This window comes from Amia ocellicauda, unplaced genomic scaffold, assembly GCF_036373705.1.
Source record: "Amia ocellicauda isolate fAmiCal2 unplaced genomic scaffold, fAmiCal2.hap1 HAP1_SCAFFOLD_26, whole genome shotgun sequence".
In the NCBI taxonomy this organism is placed as follows: domain Eukaryota; kingdom Metazoa; phylum Chordata; class Actinopteri; order Amiiformes; family Amiidae; genus Amia; species Amia ocellicauda.
Genome location: NW_027102823.1, coordinates 1,141,596 through 1,160,034, shown reverse-complemented (window position 1 = coordinate 1,160,034; position 18,439 = coordinate 1,141,596). Strand labels below are relative to the sequence as shown.

Below are 18,439 nucleotides of genomic sequence, written 5' to 3'. Positions count from 1 at the left end.
GACACAGTGACACACGAGCACCGGCTGTAAATATAATGTAAATACTTGTTTGTTATGCATGTCATTGTATTTCAAAAAAGGAATCTGGAAATAGTAAACCTATTTTCTTTATTTGTATGTATTAAAGATCACATTTTTTTACATTTTCATTTTCTGAACTTCATTACATCTTATTGTGATTCATAATTCTATTATTTATTTTCCGTGTAGATGTATGTATGTATGTATGTATGTATGTATGTATGTATATGTATGTATGTCCAATTGCTTTGACAATACAAATGAATTGAATTGAGAGGGAGAGAGAGAAAGAGAGAGAGAGAGAGAGAGAGAGAGAGAGAGAGGAATATGAGCTCCTAAAAAACTTTTGTTTTTATACATAAGCGGATTTAATTTGTCATTTACAAATGAATATATAGCACTATAAACATACACAGAAGACATGGAATAGAAATTCAGAAGAAAAAGTATTCAAAAAATAATAATTTTAAGAGAAACACAAAAAGAAGAAAGCAGAGAGACAGTTCAGGAAGAAAAGTCAGAAAAGAAAAGCTGAAGACAAGAATTGGAGGTAAGACCTTTCACCTATAGAGACAAATAATTAAACAAAAAAATGTGTATTAATAAAATAAATAAGCATTCTCAGTAGTTGACTCAGCCAATGAAAATGCAGAGCTCCAATTTGAATAGAGTGACAGTAGGAGAGAGCCCAACTGCCACTGAGACTGATACAAATCTATCGAACAGCAGTCTGACTGCAGAGCTGCCTTTTGAAATCCGATACCCTGAAGACATTCGCTCTGCACAGGCTAAGAAGGACTACAAACAAGCTGTGATGAGAGCATCTCCTGAGACCCTCATCCTAGACTACACCGGTAAAGGAGAAAACAGGGTCAAGAACAATCTACTGTTCTACACCGCCTTTCACAAAACCCTGTGCCAGACATACGCCAATAACAACAAGAGGGGCATTAGCAGAGGCAGGCAGATCTCAGTGCTGGTAGAGAAAGACACAGACAGTGTGATGCTCACTTTTAATGTATACCACAAAGGGACCATCATGGTGCAGGACAACGAGAGCAGCCTGGACCAATTAGCTCTCGGCTTCCACACCTCAAAGCAGGAGACTGAGGTAGAGAAACACGAGCCAGAGCCGGCCACCCTGCAGTCTGCCCCCAGCCACACGGAGCCAGACAGTGCCCCATCTCCCACAGACTGCCCCCCTGTCTCCCCAAAACTCTCCAGCAACATTAAAACACTAAAGGAATGCCTATCAGTGCTGGAGCTGAAGTTTGCGGAGTTCAGGGACTAAAGATGCACCACAAGGCTGAGATCCATGAGCTGAGAGCAGCAGTGAGAGACCAGGAGGAGCAGAGCCAAACCCTGAGGACGGAGCTGCACAGAGCGAGGGAGGAGCTGACCAGGACACCCCAGCACAGCCAGCTGAGGAGCCTGCAGAGCCAGCTGGAGAAGCTAAGAGAGGAACACAGAGACTGCACTGCACTGACCCCACAACACCTACAACCCCTGACGCACCCACTGACGCACCCACTGATCCACCCACACTCCCCACCACTCCTGACACCCCCACTATCACCAGACCTGCCACTAATACACAAACCCCTGAAACGCCACTCCCCTAAAACACACCCGCTGCCCCCACCACTCCCGACGCAAAACCCGGAGTGGCAGGTCAACACAGAGGTGGTCATTCTGAGCGACTCCAATGGGAAGTTCCTGGATGAGAGGCGCCTCTTCCCTGGGCGAAAAGTGAAAAAGCTTTGGTGCCCGACAGCACAGAGAGCCCTGGAGCTGCTCTCCAAGAGGAGGCTGTGCCAGGTCAAACACATCCTCATCCACACCGGCACTAACGACCTGAGTGCCCGCAGGGGCGATGTGGCCTCAGCCCTGAGACAGGTGGCAAAGAAAGCCACAGAGGAATTCCAAACTGCCAAAATCACCATCTCCACACTGCTGCCCCGCACAGACGTGCCCCTGCACATCATCCAGGCCATCAACGCAGAAGTATCCCGAAGATGTGCCCTCCTCCCCAACGTCCACCTGGCACACCACTGAGACATCCAGCCACATCACCTGTATGACCACGTCCACCTCAACAAGACGGGTGTGAGGAAGGTCCGTTTTTAGTGTTTCTCTGAACACATCCAAGCTTACCTAGGCGCTACATATTATTTTCAATTACCCGTAATTCTGATCTGTATTTTGGCTTGTTAATAGAAGTTATTGAAGTTGGACTCCTAATTCAAAATAACCAATATGTATCTCAACGTAATTTACTGACAGACATCACTCTTTATCACTTTCACTTTTGAAGGAACTGCTTTGTATTCTGTGTATTGTTTTATTGTAGTGCTGCTTCCTTTCTTGGCCAGGTTTTACTTGCAAAAGTGATTTTATTCTCAATGTAAGCTCAAAGTCAAATAGTTTAAATAAGAAAACAATGTATTGAAATGAGAACATCATGAACCTGTGTAATTGTGCTGAAGGACAAGCACTGAAAGCAGAGAGAATTTTGTGTTTGGCATTGAATAGCCTTAAAGAAAACTATGCCGTTTTTGGAAACTTTCATATTTAAGTTGAATGTAGGCAAAAACATTCCCGTCACTCTGAAGAGAGAATACAGTTTACTGTTCGAATAAGTAGCCCCTGAATTGAAGATAAAAATCAAAAGTGCTGTTCGTAATTAGTTTACACTTTTACATCAGATGTCTTGTTTTTGCGTTCCAAATTGAGGAGTTGTGGCATATAATGTAAATGAAGTTACTTCACTAGTAGTGCGATTTCTACGTTGTGTATGTGTGTTTGTATATATGAACTCATACATTTTTTAAAGATTGTATTTGGAAAACAAATTCAGGTATAGCACGTGTCCCCCTTTTGAATGGGTTCTATATATAACATTTTAAAACGAATGGTTCTGTGTAGAACGCTATGTTTGGGGGTTCTTCATGTAACCCCTTTGAAGGGGTTCTACATAGAACCATAAAGGGATCCACCAGAGCGATTACTCGAGGAACCCTTTATGGTTCTGTGCAGAACAATTTCTTCTAAGAGTGTGGAGTGTCGCCACACAATTTCTCTCAGAGGGCTTTTGACCAATGGCAATCCAATCCTGAATGACGTCACCACTATCCTGTTGTACTTTATGGGAGAGATGTATTAAGTAGTTTATAATGAGAAGAATAACAATAATCACCTGTTTTTCATAGGTTTTGTATCCATGGTCTCCTTCATATTAGGAAAGGAAGTTGATCCATAGCCTACTCAGAGACAACTGAGAGTTGGTCTCTGAGCAGCAGCACAAAGGGGTCGAGTCTCTCAATGTCCGTGTGTTGGAGATATTCCACCATATTGGTCCCAGCCTTTAAAACAATGTTAAAGAAGATGTTAAAGATATTGTAGAAATATATTGCAGAAGAGCAGAACTACAATCACACTTTTTCAATGCTATTGCTGTTTTCTACCTCCCTGGTGAGGTACCAATGCGGGAAGTTTGAGAGAGTATTTCTAAAATGTGTATGATCCAATACACACAGTTATTTAAAAAGCTGACGTCTTGTACATGCTCACCAGAACCAAGCCTAATTAAATAACACATTTAATATTAAATAAGTACATGTGCAGTAGCCACTTGGACAATTACAGATCCCCAGGTCAAAACACAACAGAAAGACATGGAAGATCGTATTTTCAAATCACATCTGTGGCCCCCATAACTGTAATTTGGTATTAGTGGGTCAAAGGATTTATTTGGTTCAAGTGATAATAAGATCATATTTTGAAAACAAACACTACAGGATGTCATATTTAAAATGACTGTGAGTACCTTTCTTTAGTGACGGTTCTGAGGGGGGCAGGGATTAGTTGAGTGTGCTAATTGGAGCTGTGAAGTGTGCAGAGAAAATACAAATGTTTTCTTTTAATATGAAAACAAAGAACTTTTTTTTAACACCGACCTGGGATTGTGTTTCTTTCCAAGTTTCCTTATTGTTTCTGAGAAGAGACTGTTCACTTGCAAAGTGAACTGGACCCGTGTGACTCGCAGGTAAGGAGAGCCCGTGTTGAACTAAGATGGCTACAGTGAGTTTTCCTGGACAAAGCTCGGGCAAAGGATAGCGCAGAGTGCACCTGCACCTGAGATTGTGTTGAGAAGCTTTGTGATAAGAGCAGGTAAAGAGGGAAAAGAAACACAAGTATTTTCTTTGTTTGAAGAACACATTTTGTTTTAACTGAAACGGGACTACAACTTTTGAAAGGGAAATAGTTGCTAGTGCACTGTATTTTTATTGAGTTTATTAGAAGAAAAAAGCTTATATTTTGGACAGAACGAACTCGTTTGGCATGCAACTAGCAGCAAACGATGTGAAGCAAACAAAACAGTTAGCAAGTTAGCAAGTTAGCAAGTTACAGTCTGTCCTAGGTCCGGGGGTGCTTATGGTTGTTTATGGGTTCCCTTACCTTAGCCAGTGTCATGTACGGGTGTCCGTACCTTACTGGAGTGTTTGTTTTTATTATAATATATATACATAATATAATATATAATAATGTAATATTTCAGATAAATCGTCACAGTGAGTGACACCAGCATTATTGGTTTTTTGAGAAATAAAAAAACAGAATGTAGAGAAGAAAATGTTGGAAGGAAGTTGGGAGAAAGACTGGTCTCCGAAGGAGCACCGGGACTGGTGGAAGCAACAACAACCAGATAAGACAGAGAAAGGAATTGTGATATTGTGTCAGGTTGGTGAGAATCAAGAAAAGAAAATAACAGAAATGGAAGATCATCATAAACAGTAATGTGAATTGAGAAAAGAAGTTGTGAAAAATACGATAGAATTAATAGAACTACAAGGCAAATTAGAAGGGCAAGAAAAGTGGTCAGAAAAGGTGAAGGTGTAGGTGCACGATGTGCTGCCGTGTTAGGAGCGCGTCGCGACACAGATCACTCCGAGGACGACAGGCCCGATTGGGATGATTTAGATCGCAAAGCATGGGAATATGAAAAAGGAGGTTTTGCTAGCGCTCCTCCCCCATATAATCCGGAATATAAATCAATCACTGATTTTGGTTATAATAATACATTGTATCCAGATCTGACCGCTCTGAAAACGGTCCCAGCTGCACCCATGCAAGTCAAAACTAGACAGAGTAAAGAGGAAGGTCAATCAATAGTCTATACGACTAAAACCCATGTCCCCTTCTCCCCAGGAGAAAAAGAAATGATATGGGCGTCCCTCCCAAAATTAAAACCAAACCAGGGTAACACAACTTTTTGGGATATTCTAGATGAAAAGATGGTTATTCACCTCCTTCACCCGCACGATGTACACATCATCGTGAAGGCTAAATGTCCGCCCAACATTTGGATACAGTTACTACGAGAATATCAGACCGGGGAGTGGGCTAATGTAGCCTCTACAGATGAGGAGGAAATAACAGAACTTTTTCACAATGGATCAAGAAAACTGAGATAGTGAAATAATGAAATAATCGAGTGGGATTATTTGACATTTTATTCTAAATAATCATAAGCTTAAATAATAAGTTATAAGGGCTGTTTGAGACACTGCAGGGTCAATAAAACATGCCACAGATCGGATATCTGAATTATCTTTAGATATCAATGTGTATGTGCTTTGTGTGTTTATGAATATGTATAGTTTGAAGGTGATATAAGGTAAATGTCTATGTTTTGGCAATCATTTTAGAATTATATTTAAAAATGTAACAACAGATTTATCATATTCATGAGGATCTTTGGCTCTATACAGAGTGCCTCAAGCATCAGAAATCAGAAAGAAAGACTATTATAAGAAAAGTAATCCAAAATATACATTGAATAAACAGATGGATAATAATAGTAATACATAAATAGTCATGGTGTCTCCACAAGAAGAACCAGAATTTGTTTGTTAAACATCATGTTATGGACAAGCTCTGTCAAAAGTCAAATTCAAGGAAACGAAAGGCTAGAAGAGAGCCTGGTGCAGCCCTGACAGCCTGTGAAAGCAGGAGAATGTAAACAGTCTGGTGACATGTTACAGTCTTTCAGAAAATGTTTGGTTATTGGTGCCTAGCATATAATACCTGAAATGAAAGTCAAAGTAGACCATGGTTTTAAGATGAGTGATGTAGGAAAAGGGTAAGATACCGCAGAAGTATAAGATTACAACTATAGAATAAGTAAGCTCAAGTAATATAAAATGCTTTACAGGAGAAAAGTAAGAATGGAAAGGAAGAGTAAAAGAGAAGGTGTCCTAGGATTATGGGAATCATTATTGAGATCAATGGCCTATTGGCTAATATTTTGTTAGGTACATATATGACTTCAATAAACGAATAATGGAGTGACATCTGTATAAATATAAATAAAACATATTGATAAAAAAACCTGAATACATTTCTTGTAAGAAATTAAGAATAGGAGAAAGAATAGCTGTTAGAATGCAGAGCAATGTTAACCAATGTTGAAGAGCGTTTGAGTAAGTTGACGAGGGTCTGAGTAAGTTGATAAGGCTTGGGAAGCAGGAAAAGGCGAGTTTGATGTGTGTGAGACAAATGTGCTGCCACTTTTAGCACAGAGAGCTTCTGATGGTGATTGAATGAAACGTGGGAAAATAAATAAACTTGATGTAGGATAAATGAATAAATAATTGAATGAGATATGAGCCGCAGAGACCTCCCACATTGGAAAGTGGACTACAGCAGATAATCCTCTCCTCTCCCAGGGCAGGGTGATTAAGTGGGGACGCGTGTGAAGAGTGCAGGTGGACCCAGGTGAGTTGTGAAAGAAAGAAGAAACAAAAATAATAAGGCACGCGTGCAAACAATCAAAATAATACTAAGTGAATAACAAATTAAACAATAAAGTGAAAGATAATCAACACACAAAATAATGGCAATATAGAACCAAACAAAATACACAAGCCATATTGCATAAAGTGAAGTGAAATATAAATATAATAAGTAATGGTGATTAAGGAGCTAATTAACACCGTCCGTGACATTTACATTGGTTGGGTGTGTGGATACCAGTAATAATTTTTGTTTTATTGAAATACAAAATAATTCTATTTTTCCGAAGTGCTGAACTTTAATACAGTCTAGAAAGATTAATATTTTTTGTCTTGGGCTATATTATTATTACCATAGTTTTTCTATTGTATAAGTATCTTGGAGTAGAGGCATAGGTGGGCATGTGGGCAGAGGAGTAGGAAGGCCGGTCAAGCAAATAAGCTTGCTAAGGTACGCAGCAGCAGCAAGCAGCCCCCACATCCAGCCAGCCAGCCAGTCTGGCTGGCAGTGACTGAGTGGTTGACAGACGGCAAGCAACGGAATGTACGTGCTCTGTGATGTCATAGCAGTCAGCTGAGAGAGGCTCGTGATGTCATCGCTGAGCTGGCTGGCTGGCTGGCTGGCTGGCGGACTGGCTGGCTCTGTGTGTGTGTGTGTTTGTGTGTGTGTCTGTTTTTCTGTTTGTCAGTCTGTCTGTCTGTCTCTCTCTCTCTCTCTCTCCCTCTCAATTCATTTGTATTGTCAAAAGCAATTGGACATACATACATTCATACATATATATATATATATATATATATACATACATACATACATGCTAGAAAGTCATTACTATGTTATCTTAAAGGCTAACTAAGCAGAACATATATCATTATCGAACAGAGTTCATAGGTCTATACATGGTATTAGGGAACAGGCACGTAGGTCATTCTGTTTGACATTGTCTCCAAGGTTCTCATTGTAAATAACAAAGAGAAATCAAACTACCTTATGGCCTCCTGACCTTCTAGCTTGACCTTATCTTTCTTAAGTATACAAGAGAGAAAAACAGTTGTGAGAAAAGAATTTCTAACTTTCCTTCCACACATACATACATACATACATACATACATACAAACCAGAGGCATGCAAAAAAATATAAAGAGGAAGAAAATGTTGTATAGCACATTCAAAAGGGATGGTGATGAAACAAAATACATAGAATATGTTGAGCTGCAAAGAGATCTTAAGAAAGGGATCAGGAAAGCAAAGAGGGAAATAGAAAGAAACATAGCTCTTGGAGCTACAACCAATGCAATGAGCTTTTTTCAAAATTACAACAGCAAGCGGTCAATTAAGGAGGAGGTGAAACAGATAAAGGGCAAAAATGGAGGTATCTTGGAAAACGAACAAGATGTGGCAAATATTCTAAATGAGTATTTCACAGAGGTTTGTACAAAAGAAAAAACAGATGACATGCCACAGGTTGACAATCAATCCAGTCAAACCCTAAGAGAGATCAGGATAAATGAGGAGGAGGTACTAAAGGGACTAGCAGAATTAAAATCAAACAAATCACCTGGGCCAGATGGGATATTTCCAACAGTACTTAAAGAAATGAGGGAAATTATGTATAGGCCGTTAACTCGATTATTTCAAATGACACTTAGAACAGGGGATGTTCCCACTGACTGGAAGACAGCAAATTTCATACCAATCCACAAGAAAGGGGACAAAACTGAGCCAGGAAATTACAGACCAATCAGTCTCACCTGCATCACCTGTAAAATGTTGGAAAAAATGATTAGACAGAAAATAGAGGAGCATCTCAATGAAAACCATATTCTTGGAGATAGTCAACATGGGTTTAGACGAGGCAGATCATGTCTTACTAACTTAATACATTTTTTTGAACATGCAACTGCAGCTGTAGATCACGTGAAAGCATATGATATGATATACTTAGATTTCCAAAAAGCTTTTGATAAGGTTCCACACCAAAGACTGATCCTCAAATTGGAAGCTGTAGGCATTCAGGGTCATGTAAGTAGATGGATTATGAACTGGTTGATGTATAGGAAACAGATTAGAGGAGTCACTTCTAACTGGAGTGAGGTTGTTAGTGGAGTTCCACAGGGATCAGTACTAGGGCCTTTGCTTTTTCTAATCTATATTAATGATCTGGACTCTGGGATACTTAGCAACCTTGTCAAATTTGCAGATGATACTAAAATAGGTGGCTTAGCAGATACAATCTTGGCAGCACATGCTATTCAGAGGAACTTAGATAAATTCAGTTGTGGGCTGACACCTGGCAAATGAAATTCAATGTGGACAAGTGCAAGGTAATACATGCAGTAAAACAAAAATGTCCACTATAATTACACTATGGGAGGTACAGATCTAGATGAAGTAATGCATGAGAAAGACCTAGGAATCTATGTGGATTCACTTTCTCCATCCAAACAATGTGGGGAAGCAATACAAAAGGCATACAGAATGCTAGGGTATATCGTCAAAAGTGTAGAATTTAAGTAATGTTAAGACTGTACAATGCGCTAGACCTCATCTGGAATACTGTGTACAGTTCTGGGCACCACACTTCAAGAAGGATATTGCTGCTTTAGAGACAGTTCAGAGGAGAGCAACCAGACTTATTCCAGGTCTGAAGGGAAAGTCCTACTCGGAGAGACTGAGGGAACTGAACCTTTTCACCCTGGAACAGAGGAGATTACGTGGGGACTTGATCCAAGTCTTCAAAATCATGAAAGGTTCCTCAAACCAGAGGAGCTTTTCCAGATCAGCAGGGACACACGCACCAGGGGACAACAAATGGAAATTGGGCTTCAAGGCATTCAAGATGGAAAGTGGTAGAAGCTGAAAGTTTGGGAACATTTAAAAATAGACTGGATAGGATCCATGGATCACTTAGATATTAATGGACACCAAACGAGCATGATGGGTCGAATGGCCTCCTCTCGTGTGTAAACTTTCTTATGTTCTTATGTTCCTATGTTCTTATGAATGTTCCCTAAGCATGTTTCAAATGTTCCCTAATTTATGTTACAAATGTGCCTTAGCACCTCTCTCTCTCTCTCTCTCTCTCTCTCTCTCTCTCTCTCTGTCTCAATTCAGTGCATTTGTATTGTCAAAGCAATTGGACATGCATACATACATACATACATATATATGGAAAATAAACAATATGTGTACATCTCTGCATTAATGGTGCCCTAACAGATGTGCAAGTTACATGACAGACAGACAGACAGACACTCACACACACTTTCACACACACACACACACACACTTTCACAGACAGACAGACAGACAGACACACACACACACACACACACACACTTGTATACCTGACACGTATAGAAGACTGGATAGGGAGATATAAATAGCAATGGGGAGACTCTTGTACTTGGTGTGGCTCTATCCATATAGTGGGGCCAGCAGCCACTTAGCAGGTGTAGCAATAGAAGCTCAGCCTGGGGAGACTGGATTTAGCATTTCCTCTCCATTTTGATAAGTATCCATAATCATTTCTGCAAAATACTTCTATGATACCTATGTATGTTTTTTACTTGTACTATATTATACTATCAAGTATCAGTGTACACATACAATGTGACCTGTTACATTAATACAGAGGCCACGGAAGGCCAGATCAGTAATAGCCACTGTCCCCTGATATTACACTTTTTTACAATCACTTTGGCACTCATTTCAGAACCTTGATGTCATTTTTCAAAACTCTAGACACAAAACTCACACCCGATGATCAAAATGCACATTTTTCAATTGCTTGGATACAATACACATCAACCTTAGATCATTTGTTCATTGAACTAAAATGATACAACTTAACGTCAAAGTATTACCATTTCAAAATGCAATTCACACATTACATCTGAGATCACTGTCTATTCATTTCATTACAAAGATCTAACTATCAATTGATACAGCTGCTCAAAATGATAAGTGACTGTTGCATTACTCTTAATTCATAGTTTTATGGAAACTGACGAACAGTATTCCATGTTTCGATCATGAAAGTTTCAGGATAATGAGATCCATTGACACCAATAACCGAGGAGCATGAACCAGTTGGACTACATTATCTATGGATGTAATATTTCATCATCATTCATCATCATGTAGCACTTTTCCACACCATGTTTTCAGTGTGGAAGGAAAGTTAGAAATTCTTTCTCTAATACCTGTTTTTCTCTCTTGTATACTTAAGAAAGATAAGGTCAAGCTAGAAGGTCAGGCCAGTAGGTAGTTTGATTTCTGCTTGTTATTTACGATGAGAATCTTGGAGACAATGTCAAACAGTATGATTGAAGTGCCTGCTCCCTAATCCATGTGTTGATCTATGAACTCTGTCCTATAATGATATAAATTCTGCTTAGCTAACTTTTAAGATAACATAGTAATGACTTTCTGATTATAACCAGCTCTTTGATTTTTGTGTATAAAAGCTCTGACTGTTAAAATGAAGGCAGAGCGACTTTGGGATCTTCTTGAGTCACTGTTCCTCTCCACGCTGCGTGTATTAAAGGCATTGCAACTAACGCTCCAACCTGGTTGAAGATGATTGTTCTTCCACATCAGATTTGACATTACTGTATGTATGCAGGCCCTTGTAATTGCTTTTCCAATACTGCCAACTGGTTATTGATGATTGATTTCACATTGTGGTACGAGTATCGAGTGAAATGAGTGCTATCCACCCCAGCAACACAGTGATAACATGGAGCCGGCAAGTCATCCAGGTCACAATAGAGGTCAAGTAGTGGGAGGAGGAAGACGTGGTGGTCAAAGGAATGGAAGGGGACATGCACCCCTTCTGAGAGGTGGTCGTGGGCCTCATCATAGAGGAGGGCTTAGGCCTCACCAGAGAGGCAGCCATGGGCCTCATTTGAGAGGTGTTGGGGGAACGTGGTAGAGGACAAGGCCACGGACCAGACAGCGGCAGCAACAGCAAATAGTGTCCAGTGAAATCCGAGAAATAGTTGTAGAACATGTTGTAAATCATGGCATGACCATGACTGAGGCAGCTACAATGATTCAATCAAACCTCAGAATCAACTCAGGATCAACTGTGGCCTCAATCATCAGAAATGTCCGTACTGAGAAGCGGCAAGTCTTCAGCATGCACTAAACATTAGGCTACTCTCAATTGTCAAATGACTGTATACTGCATACCAATGTGTAGCACAGAGTATAGTGTGCCTTTTGAAAGAAATGCAGACAGAGTGAAGCAGCTGATGACTGAGTATGTTCAGGTATGTTCAGTTTCAAGATGCCTCTTGTGAAAAATGGTTGTGAGAACCTGAACCTGAACACAGGGCTGATGGAAATTTAGAAGTACAGTAATCAATCCTTTGTTTTGCTTTTTACACTAAGCCAGGTGAGGAACACTGCAGTTGACATTTTACTGTAGTTTTGTTCTTTTTTGTAGCTAATTATTGTTGCATGGATTCAAAGAAACCTATGGTGTGATTTGATTGTATTGCATCAATACATTTCAGATTTTGTTCAATGATTCCACTGTGTCTGTAGTATTCTCTCTACTAGTCCTTTTACAGTGATGTATTTATGTGTAGTACCATAATGAAACATGTATCACATATTTTGTACTACAATATTTAATGATTGTACGAACAACTACACAGTGAAACTATCGGTATCTTCTGTGTTACTATGTTACTATGGTATTTCATGATAAATGAGTTATTTGAACCAACAAGTCTGCAAGTGCTAGGTTTCTTTAAAGATATGAATGCACAATGCAATGTTTTGAACATTGGACAGCCTGTGTTACAAGTGATGACCGTTTTGAGTTTTGTGTCTAGAGTTTTGAAAAATGACATCAAGGTTCTGAAATTAGTGACAAAGTGATTGTAAAAAACTGTATATTCATCCTATTTAATGTGCTCTTTTAAAATGTACTTTTCTTTTTTATGTTGCCATTTCTGTTCTACCAATGTTTCAGTTGTTAGCCAAAGATTGACAGAGTACATCTCATACACACAGGCCAGACAGCAAGGATTTCTTTTTGAAATTCAATTACAAATGCTGCATGAACTCATCAATACGATTAGAGCTCCTGAAAGCAATATAACTAACTCACTCTACAGCATCTCATTAGCAGTGAAAAGAAACCAAGAAAGTTGGGACAGTCGACTGTTTACCACTATGTAACATCACCTTTTCTTTTAATAACACTTATTAAGCACTTGGGCACTGAAGACACCACTTGGTTAAGTTTAGCAAGCGGGATTTTCCCCCATTCATCCATTATGCATTTCCTCAGCTGCGCAACTGCACAGGGCCTTCGTTGTCTTAATTTGCACTTCATAGTGCGCCACACATTCTCAATTCGGAGACAGGTCAGGACTGCAGGCAGGCCATGCTAGCACCCGCACTCTCTGCCTATGCAACCATGCGCTTGAAATCTGGGCAGAATGTGGTTTGGCGTTATCCTGCTGAAAAATGCAGGTACGTCCCTGGAAAAGACGATGTCTGGATGGCAGCATATGTTGCTCCAAAATGTGTACATCTCTTTCTGCAAAAATGGTGCCCTCACAGATGTGCGAGTTACATGACAGACACTCATACACACTGTCACACCCATACACACACAAACACACACTTTCACAGACAGACACACGCACACACTCACACACACACACACACTTTCACAGACAGACAGACAGACACACACACTTTCACACACAATCACTTTCACAGACAGACACACACACACACTTTCACACAGAGACAGACACACACACACTTACATACATACATACATACATACATACAGTGAGGGAAAAAAGTATTTGATCCCCTGCTGATTTTGTACGTTTGCCCACTGACAAAGAAATGATCAGTCTATAATTTTAATGGTAGGTGTATTTTAGCAGTGAGAGACAGAATAACAACAAGAAAATCCAGAAAAACGCATTTCAAAAAAGTTATAAATTGATTTGCATGTTAATGAGGGAAATAAGTATTTGATCCCCTATCAATCAGCAAGATTTCTGGCTCCCAGGTGTCTTTCATACAGGTAACGAGCTGAGATTAGGAGCACTCTCTTAAAGGGAGTGCTCCTAATCTCAGCTCGTTACCTGTATAAAAGACACTTGTCCACAGAAGCAATCAATCAATCAGATTCCAAACTCTCCACCATGGCCAAAGAGCTGTCCAAGGATGTCAGGGACAAGATTGTAGACCTACACAAGGCTGGAATGGGCTACAAGACCATCACCAAGCAGCTTGGTGAGAAGGTGACAACAGTTGGTGCGATTATTTGCAAATGGAAGAAACACAAAATAACTGTCAGTCTCCCTCAGTCTGGGGCTCCATGCAAGATCTCACCTCGTGGAGTTTCAATGATCATGAGAACGGTGAGGAATCAGCCCAGAACTACATGGGAGGATCTTGTTAATGATCTCAAGGTAGCTGGGACCATAGTCACCAAGAAAACAATTGGTAACACACTATGCCGTGAAGGACTGAAATCCTGCAGCGCCCGCAAGGTCCCACTGCTCAAGAAAGCACATGTACAGACCCGTCTGAAGTTTGCCAATGAACATCTGAATGATTCAGAGGAGAACTGGGTGAAAGTGGTCTCAGATGAGACCAAAATCAAGCTCTTTGCCATCAACTCAACTCGCCGTGTTTGGAGGAGGAGGAATGACCCCAAGAACACCATTCCCACCATCAAACATGGAGGTGGAAACATTATGCTTTGGGGCTGTTTTTCTGCTAAGGGGACAGGACAACTGCACCGCATCAAAGGGACGATGGACGGGGCCATGTACCGTCAAATCATGGGTGAGAACCCTAAGCCAGGGCATTGAAAATGGGTCAAATACTTATTTCCCTCATTAACATGCAAATCAATTTATAACTTTTTTGAAATGCGTTTTTCTGGATTTTCTTGTTGTTATTCTGTCTCTCACTGCTAAAATACACCTACCATTAAAATTATAGACTGATCATTTCTTTGTCAGTGGACAAACGTACAAAATCAGCAGGGGATCAATTACTTTTTTCCCCCACTGTACATACATATATATGGAAAAGAAACATTACAAGTATAAATCACAATAAGATGTAATAAAATACAGATAAACAAAGTGTAATAAAATGTGATCTGTTTGAAAATGCAGGGACGTCACTGGAAAAGATGATGTCTGGATGGCAGCATATGTTGCTCCAAAATGTGTACATCTCTTCTGCAAAAATGGTGCCCTCACAGATGTGCGAGTTACATGACAGACAGACAGACAGACACTCACACACACTGTCACACACACACACACACTTTCACAGAGAGACATATACACACACACACACACACACACACACACACACACTTTCACACAGAGACAGGCACACACACGTACAGACACACACACTAACTTTCACACAGAGACAGACACACACACACACACACACACATACATACATACATATGGAAAAGAAACAATACTTTTATAAATCACAATAAGATGTAATAAAGTACAGAAAAACTAAATGTAAGAAAATGTGATCTTTAATACACACAAATATGTATGGCTGGTCGGATGCGTCTTGGACTCGGGTTCCTCTTCATTACGTATAACGCTTTTGCCTTTTGCTAAAGCTTTCCGTGGAGGGGATCGTGGGTGAGTTTGTACCATTCTTGGGGGGCTCTGCCTTGTTGGGGCGGAGCTGTGATCCAGGTGAACAGCAGATCGGGCATAGGTGGGCATGTGGGCAGAGGAGTAGGAAGGCCGGTCAAGCAAATAAGCTTGCTAAGGTACGCAGCAGCAGCAAGCAGCCCCCCCATCCAGCCAGCCAGCCAGTCTGGCTGGCAGTGACTGAGTGGTTGACAGACGGCAAGCAACGGAATGTACGTGCTCTGTGATGTCATAGCAGTCAGCTGAGAGAGGCTCGTGATGTCATCGCTGAGCTGGCTGGCTGGCTGGCTCTGTGTGTGTGTGTGTCTGTGTCTGTCTGTTTTTCTGTTTGTCAGTCTGTCTGTCTGTCTCTCTCTCTCTCTCTCTCTCTCTCTCTCTCTCTCTCTCCCTCTCAATTCAATTCATTTGTATTGTCAAAGCAATTGGACATACATACATACATACATACATACATACATATATGTAGCGTAAGGTACACTTATACATTTCAATTAAAGAAGTGAATTCATAGTATCACCTTATCACGAATCCTGGAGTCTTGTAGAACTCAATTTCTGTAATAATTGGACGCAGACACCAATTCCAAAGATATAAATTGTCAAATTTATTTAAAAACAAAGACTAAATGTAGCACTACACTAATTATACAAAAGGGAAAAACTAATTAAAATTCAACTCTAGATCAACAAATCAAAGACAAATCACTTCCGTGACCAAATCAAAGACCATGGGATCCCATAGGATAACACACAAATCGTTAAACAAAAAAGGTTATAAACACATTGACTACAATACCGGTTAGTAATTCTAGGAATCACTAAGAAACAGTTGAAAGTGCTAAATTGCAGTTTCAGAAGATGAAAAAAAACTGTAACTGATGGGATATGTAGTACTTTATACTCGAGTGGTCTATGCGATTACACCCTGTTGGTGTTATTAAGAACGCCAAGTACCAGAATGCAGAGCGGGACTGTTTTTTGTGCCGTGACTTGTCGGGGGAAAAAGGCGCAGAAAAAACGGACGAGAAGGTGAAGGTAGTATGGCGGTGATGCACGCGTTGGTGAAGTGGGAAAGCGGGGTCGACAAAGACTCTTACAGCGTGATTCCCACTGCTTGCTTTCGCAATTTTGATTTATTCAGCATTGCTGATGATGACGAAGAGACGACTCGAAACTTCAGAGCAGAGTGGAGAGACACGAACAAACCTCCAAAAGGTGGATGGCCTGTCCATGAAGCGCAGATCATTATGACTGGTAACAATGTTTATTTAAAAAAAAAAACATTAAAGTCTTTACATGCTATTTGATATATACAATCACAGTATATTTGAAATGAATGTTTAAGTTATTAATGTGTTGTACTTCTAACATACTCTTATAACATGGTAGGTGGTGGTGAGGGCGCTAAAAACTCGTCATACTTGACTGGCATTTGTAAGAACGATTTATTGTGTGTTGTGCTTTACAATAAAATCCCCCAAATCACAAAATAAATTAAACCAGATATAATTTAACTTCAGTTTTGATTCAGTGTTGGCTGTTCATCTTAATTTGTATGGTCAAAGCACAGTATTTTTATGACAAATAAATATAATCCCCAAATATCTGTGGACATAATGCAGGGTTTTATTTATTTTATTTTTATTTTAGGAAAAGAAGGCGAACTAAGAAGAAAACTTAATGACCTAACAAAAATGCCCTGTCCTAAAATGAAGACAGTACCTAAACCAAACAAAAAACTTCAAATTTCAGATGATAGTGACCTTGATGAACCACAGTTACCGGTGAGATAATTACTGCAAATATTAAATAAATGTATTGCAGGATTGTTTTTTTTTAATCATATTCATATATATATATATTTTCATTTTAAACTCTTTTCCTCTCTGAATACAGCACAAAATAAGAAAGAAAACCGATGGAGCTTCAAGAATTAGATCCCGTCATATTCTACAGACATTTAAAGAGTCCAGTGAAGTTGAGCTACAGCAAAAAGTTAAGCAGCTCGAAAAGGAAAACACAAGACTTAAAAATGAAAACCAATGTCTTCGAAACCGTATGGTTGATGGTAAGTTTTTTTATTTATAGCAAATAATTCCTTACCTTGATAAATGTTATTCTTCAGTAATTTAGATTCCAGAGTAATGTATTATAGTTGATCATACTGAAGTAATCTAGAACCACAATACAGACTCTTAATGTGCACTGTCTAATAGTTTAATAATACTGATTATTAAATAAAGTTTTTCAACATAACTTCATAATCCTACATTAATGACTATATGCATTACATTAGACCTGGTAATTCTTGTATTTTATCTTTTTTATTTTTTTCGTAGCTAATGTTAATGACCCACAAAAAGGTCAGTTTGCCAATAACATAGAGCAAGTCTCTCAAGTATAATTGCAGGCATTGATGGTTTTGTTTTCACTTTGTATTAAATATATTACTAGAAATGATTATCATTTAATACTAAGGTTTTTTTCTCCAGAGATTCCAGACCTTTTGGACAATCTGAAAAAAATTGTAACAAAAGCCACATTTATCAGCAATGAAGACAAAAGTGTGTCACCATCAAGTGGTTCTGACAGCCCCACAGCAAATTGTTCTGAATCTGACAAAGAATCACCAAAACAGGTATAACACTCTTGGTCTACAATATTACAAAGACAAGGTAAAAATATATATATTGAAAACAAATATTGGTTGTAAACAATCTAATGATGCTACATTATCAGTTATATTCATAGTTATAGTTGATAATAAGAATGTAATTGAATTATGGGTGTCACAGATTCACTGACTTTATTATGTCTGTAAATTAATAAACTTAGAATTGAGACATACTGTGGTCTTTAATAACACATTTCTGTAACAAAATCACAGCCTTTCTGATAATGTATTCCACTTAACATAATATAAGAATAGTTTGGGGATAAACT

The 18,439-nt window shown here is 39.4% G+C and overlaps 1 non-coding gene across 1 annotated transcript; it reads left to right on the top strand.

The window, feature by feature from the left end:
* The first annotated feature begins 15,410 nt into the window (after positions 1-15,410).
* Positions 15,411-15,525, top strand: LOC136726870 (U5 spliceosomal RNA). The gene has a single exon (XR_010808251.1). It is a non-coding gene; the product is annotated as a U5 spliceosomal RNA (small nuclear RNA).
* Positions 15,526-18,439: the final 2,914 nt, after the last annotated feature.